A 6,972-nucleotide genomic window follows, 5' to 3' on the forward strand; every position below is an offset into this window, starting at 1 on the left:
CCCCCGCTGGAAGACCGTACAAGACTCCAAGGCCCTGGAGAGGGGAGAGGGAGCCACAGGATGGAAGGAGCCTGGGTCCCTATGCTATCACATGGAAGAAAGCTTGCCTGTCTACCAGGAATATCAGCCTAGGGCCATTAGAGAATGAGAAATAATAAGTAGTGATAAGCTACTGACACTTCAGAGTTTATTGTCACAGCAGCTAGCATTACCTTAACTGACACACTCAATAGAAGCTATTACTCAAGGTAAAACTATGGAACTTAGTAGGGACTAAGATGACAGGCGCCTGTGAGGAGGGCCAGTGAGGCCCTCCCCCCTTTTGCCTGAGCATGGCATGGCCTCGCAGCTTTCTCCTCACCTCCCACATTCGGGGAAGAGTTAATGTTGCTTCTGGGTTGGATGAAGGACTCAGATGTTGGGGTTAAAAATGTTGAATTAGCCCAAACTAATCTACAGTGTCAGAAGTCAGGATACTATTCTTCCAAGAGTGGGGGGTGGGGGTGGGTCTAGAAGGGGGGCAAGGAAGGCTGGGAATGTTCTGTTCCTTGATCTAGATGCTGGGTACTTGGGTGTGTTCAGTTTGTGAAAATTCAGTGAGCTGTATGCGTACAATTTCCACACTGTCTCTGTATGTATTGTATTTCAAGAAAAAGAAAAAAAAAAAAACATTTTAAGTGCCCAGCAGAGGGAAGGTAGGGTGTAGAGAGAAAGAGGGGGAAGAAGATGGGGTGGAAACGAGGGGAGGGTGTTGGCAGAGGGATGAGGGAGGGGTGCACCCGTCACTGTGACCTGGGGTGGATACCTCCTCTCTCTCCTTGGCAGGCCACCATAGGCCATCACACACCACCCACTGTCCTTCCATCCCACACAGGCACCTATGTCCAGGTCCAGAAAGCATCCAGGCCGCCCCCCTGGGCAGGTGCTATGGCCTGGGAACCCCCACCCCCAAGGAGTGTGCAGCAAGCGTTTCTTGGAGGCCTGAACACCATGTGTTCTGATTAGGACAGGGCACATGGGGTGAGTTTAGGGTCGGGGGGAGGGCAGGGGGCAGGGCGGCTGCAGAGGTGGCTGAGGCTGTCTTGGAGGAGGTGACCCAGTTTCACGTCCAGCGTCCGTCCGCTAGCAGAAAAGAGCCTGGTCACCTGAACACCCTGTACACGTCTACATGGCACCCACACGCCAGACTCGTACACAACTCCCATGTATCTCGATACATGCCACACGCCCCGTCCCATACGTGCCACATACATGCCCCCACACTCCTTCATACCTATACCCATGCCCCAGAGACACGTCCCCCCTGCCCCGCAGGTCCCATACCCATGCCTCGGGTACACACCTTACACGTATGCCCACACACATATCACATACGTGCCTCATACAAACGCCTTCCCATGCCATATCTGCTCAGCCAGCACGCCACACTCGTGAAATACCAGCTCCTCCTCTACACCGGTACAACCCAGATACACAGCGTGCACATACGCGCTGTGGCCTCAACACGGGGCCCACGCGGGTGCACGTGTGCAGAAACACACCAGCACGTCAGGTGACACGAAGTGTCCCTGGGACAGAGATGGCTAGAGATGGCCTGACTGGGGAGGAGCACACCCACAGTGACACGGACTCCCAGGAACCCAGAGGCAGCAGTGGATCGACTGAGGGTCCTCTCGTGGGATCTTAAGCCAGGCGCCACCTCTTCCACGAGGCCTTTGCTGACTGTCCAGCTGCAGAAATCCTGCCTTATAGGAAAGGACAGATGACTCACGTCCTTGTTGGGATCTGCCAGAGCCCCCCTCCCCCCACCCTTACCGCGGCCTGGGCAGCAGTCAGAGTGAGCTGGGGGCAGGGCCAGGTGGGAGCCCCTGGGGAGCTCCAGGGTCCTTGGACTGGGACAACCTCAGCATGCCCACTAGGGCGGCGGGTGGCTTGGGGCAGGCTGTCGGTATGGACAGGGAGGGAGCCCGGCTACCCAGAAAAGAGCCGCACGTGTGTGTATGTGCGCACAGACACAACAGTTGGTATAAATATGGTGCATTTAATCGCACGCTACCCAGAAGTCTCCTGATGCCCTGATGGCAGCAGGCCCTCCTTCTCCCCCCGGCCCTGCTTTAATTACTCCTCCAGGGACCCTAGCAGGCTGCATTTGCCTCCGCAGCCAGAGGCCAGCTCAGACAAAGGTTGCTCTAGCCCAGCCCTGTGGGGGGACCGGGGTGGGGGGGGCAGGTAAGCCCTGCACATTTGCTCTGCCTGTGGCTGCCCTGTGGACCCCTGGTTCTTTATCTCTGGCTCCCACTGGGTCCAGCCAGAGCCCTCCTCCCATCAGCCCCATCCTCAGGCCAGGAGCCTCCGTGTGAGCCCCAAGAGTGCCCCGGCCCCCAAGTGAGGAAAATCATAAGGACGGCCACCATTTCTTGAGTGCCTACAGTATGTTGTGGACTTAGTATACTTAGTCCTCTCAGCGATACTAGTGAGGAAGCTGGGGCCCCGGGAAATTAAGTCATTTGCTCAAGGCTCCACAGCCTTGGGGGGTTGAGGTTGGGGAAGAGGTCTGGGGTCTGGAGTGAAGTGATCTCTTGACCCTCAGCAACCTCATCTTCCAGGCTGTCCTTCCGGAGGACTCCCACCCTGCTGGACTCTCCCTTCTGGAAGGTTCTGTGGCACTGGGAAGTATAGAGTCATTTATAATGTAGCATGTTGCCAGTGGAACTTAGGCAATTGGAGTTCTGTCTCCACACTCTTGTTCCTCCAAGCACCTTCTGGGCCGCTGTTGAGCGCTTTCTTTAAACTGGCTGCTGTCTGTCCTCAGCCGTGTTTGAGCAATGCTGCCCCGGACATGGCAGGTTTGACGTGCTGATTCCCAACATTTAGACACACATCACAGTAGATGTGCCTAAACCACGGCAGGGCCCCGTGGAGAGGCCTGGCCGGGTGCCCAGCACTGGCCGGGACTCCACGGCGTGTGGTCAGTGCATTCTGTCCTGCGGCCCCTCCCATAGCTGCTGAGACAGTCCCTCCTCTCCGACAGCCGGACTGTGACCCTGCTTCTCCCCATAGAAAGCTCCCTGGGATGGAGTCTCAGGTCCCGGCCACGAATCACCACCGGCAAGGTCACTTGACTTGAGCCTCAGTTTGCTAACTGTCCTCACATCTAGTGGGAACGTGGCACAGAGGAGCTGTCCTGTAAAGGCGCTAAAGTTGCTCCAGGCTCGCAGGGGGAAGGGGGAGGCTGGGCAGGCCCTCTGTGCTTCCCTGTTTGTAACAGAGGCCTCCGCTCAGGCACACTGTGAGATGGCAGATGTGGAAAGTTCCGGAGAATAAGATGCTCTGTGATGCAAACAGGCTCTTCTGGTTTGCTCCAAACGGGCAGCAGCGGCGGCTCAAGGTCCCAGTGCACCGTGGAGCCCAGCCCAGCGCAGGTGCATCTCGCACTTGCCTTTGAAGCTTACAATGTCGGCTCCCCAACACACACAGACATGCATCCCCCTCCACACATACACATGCACTCACCACATGTGCACACCACACATATACACACACACAGTACACTCATGTACCACACACACCATGCACATGCACACTACATACACATATGCATACGTATCACACCCCCCCCCCCACACACACACCACGCCCCTGCCACCGCCATCTCGCACCGGGCAATTGGCAGGCAGAAAGGGACAAAGGAGGGAGCGGTTCTTGCATACACACACACACACATGCACACCACACACGTGCACACACACACCACATCCACACACTACACACATGCATACCATACACCACACACACACACACACACACACACACACACACACACACAATCACTCCAGCCCACAAAAGGAGCATTTCCAATCACCCCCACCCCAGGAACCCAACCAGCAGACCTCCCTGGCAGGAGGCTAACCTAATTACTGGCCTGGTCTGCCTGTAGCCTGGCTGGGAGAATATTAACACCAGCAGGAGCCTGGGAGGGAGAGAGCGGGGAGGAGAGAGTTATTTTAGGCAAGATGTGGGGTTTGCAGTGGAGAGGGGCCCTGGCCTAGGGAGGAGGGGTCTCAGAGGGAGGGAGGGCTCAGGTCAGGAGGAGGAGGAGGCAGCCTGGCTCTGGCCTCCCGAAGAGGGACCAGGCCAACCTGGGGCTCCCAGGGACGCGGGAGGGGCTGAGTGAAGGCAGGAGGAACTTGCCAACACTAGCTAGCAGAGCAGTCCCCTGGGTGGGGGAGGGGCTGGGGAGAAGGCTCTGTGTGATCTGACAGCCCCTCCCCCACACCCACAGAGAGACAGGGTGGGAGCAGGGCGGGGCCTCTCTGTCAGGCCTTTGAGAGTAGCTGGGCAGTGGCAGGCAGGGACTGTGATGTGACTTCTTGCCCTGAGCAGGGATCTGTCCCCTGTGGAGTTCCCCCAAGATTCTGCCTCCTGGGGGATCACAGTGGAACCCCACCCCCAACAAGCATGTAAGACATCAGAGCACTGGTGAGCCAGGAACCCAAGAAATCCAAGGGTCAACCAACCCATGTGCACGAAGGGTCTGCCCAGCTCCAAAATGTCTGAGGCACGGCCCTGTACAAGCCACAGGCTCCTCGCTGAAGAGGTTCAAATCCCAGCTCTTTTTACCAGCTGTGTGACCTTGGACAAGGTACTCAACCTCTCTGAGCACCAGTTCTCTTGGCTGTGGAATGGAGATGCAAACTGTACCCACTTGAGAGGGTTGTGGTGAGGGTTAAGAGGAATATGCCTGCAAACCCCTAGGAGGCGCACCAGCTTCCTGTGGCTGCTGCAGCAATTACTACAAACTCAGTGGCTTGTTATCTGCCAATTATCTAACAATTCTGGAGGTCAGACGTTCTAGAACCAGGGTCAGCGGGGCTGCTGTTCTTCTGGAGGCTTTAGGGGAGGGTCCGTCTCCCTGGCCTGCCTTCCTCGAGGCTGCCCGAGTTCCTCAGCTGGGGACCCCTCCTCCTTCTTTGTAGAGGCTCAGAGCAGCATCTTGGGGAGTCGGGAGGGCTTAGCAGATGTGAGAGAGGGCAAAACGTGCTCATGGCCTGGACAGCGGTGGGAGATGGTTGCGTCAATAGGGGTTTCCAGGGGCTGCCAGGAAAAGTCGGCCCTGTTTTAGGCAGAACGTGACATCAGAATCAGGTACCAGGGACATTACAACTCCCTGGTGCACAGCCCTTTACAGTTTGGAAAGGGCTTTTCAGGATCTCATAGAAGAGAAGAGATCATGGTTGCTGAGGCTCAGCATGACCTTCCCCCAAGGTCACTCGGGTATAAATGGCAGAACCAGGGCTGCATCCAGGGGTGTTGGACTCTAAGTCTGGGGGATCTTCCCACCACACACCAGGTGCCTCTGTGCCCCCCACAGCTGAGAAGTGTGGTCAGGACGCCGGGAGTGGGCATGGTGCTCCGAGAAGAGCAAAGGCCACTGGGTTTGGGGAGCAGCCTGGGCCCCCGTCCTGCACTGTCACTTAAGCTGTGTGAGCTTGGGCAGGTCACCCTTGTCCGTGAAAGGGGCAGCACTGGGTGGCTGCCGCATTACATGACAAGACCCACGTGGTGCTAGAGTCTGGGGTTAGCTCAATAATGTTCTCTGGAAAGACAGTTTTGATTTTTTTAAAAATGTGTATTCATTTTGAGAGAGACAGAGAGAGTAGACAGAGAGAGACAGAGAGACAGAGAGAGGTAGAGAGTGAGCAAGGTAGGCGCAGAGAGAGAGAGAGGGAGAGAGAGAATCCCAAGCAGGCTCCACACTGTCAGCACAGAGCCTGTTGCGGGGCTCGATCCCACAAACCGTGAGATCATGACCTGAGCTGAAACCAAGAGTCGGATGCGTAACCGACGTGGCCACCCAGGCTCAGTTTGATTTGATTTTTAATTTCATAAGTGATACTCACTGTGCATTTTGACCTCTGTTGGGAAGGATTTCGTTCTCACTGTGCAATATTTAACTGTACAAAGTATGTTGGTTGTGCTGGGTCCGCTATAACAAACTACTGCACAGGAGTGGCTTCCACAACAGAAATTTATGGTCTCACAGTCCTGGAGGCCAGATCAAGGCGTCTGCGGTATTGATTTGTTCTGGGGCCATGAGGGTGGCTCTGTCCCATGTCTCTCCCCTGGCTTCGGGTGTTTTTTAGGCAATATTTGGCATTCCTTGCCTTGCAGACAGACACATCGCCCATCTCTGCCTTTGTGTTCACACGTTATCCCTGTGCGCATGTCTGTGTGCAAATTTACCCTTTTTATTAAAGTTTATTTATTTCCAGAGAGAGAGAGAGAGAGACAGACAGACAGACAGACAGACAGGAGAATGAACAGGGGAGGGGCAGGGGAGGGAGAGAACCTCAGGCAGGCTCCATGCACCTGACTTCGGGCTCAAACTCATGACCTGAGCCGAAATCAAGAGTTGGACACTTAACCGACTGAGCCACCCCACGTGGCCCCAATTTCCCCTTTTTATAAGGACACCAGCCGTTTTTTGGATTAGAGACCCACCCTACCCCCGTGCGACCTTAACTAATTACATCTGCAACCATCCTATTTCCAGAGGTCACATTCTGAGGTACCAGGGGTTAAGACTTCAACATCTGAATTTTTAGGGACACAATTCAACCCTTATATAAGACAAAGTATATAGAAGGAAAAGCTGAGGGCACGCTATGTACAGCATGCACTCCAGAAGCAACTTCCTCATTCCTCAAGTTAATACCCGGCTAACTTCAAGACCTTTTTCTATGCACTTAATATTTATTTTTTTTTTCAACGTTTATTTATTTTTGGGACAGAGAGACAGAGCATGAACGGGGGAGGGGCAGAGAGAGAGGGAGACACAGAATCAGAAACAGGCTCCAGGCTCTGAGCCATCAGCCCAGAGCCTGACGCGGGGCTCGAACTCACGGACCGCGAGATCGTGACCTGGCTGAAGTCGGACGCTTAACCAACTGCGCCACCCAGGCGCCCCAGTGC

Source organism: Herpailurus yagouaroundi, unplaced genomic scaffold (assembly GCF_014898765.1).
Source record: "Herpailurus yagouaroundi ecotype Mexico unplaced genomic scaffold, PumYag 216, whole genome shotgun sequence".
NCBI lineage: Eukaryota > Metazoa > Chordata > Mammalia > Carnivora > Felidae > Herpailurus > Herpailurus yagouaroundi.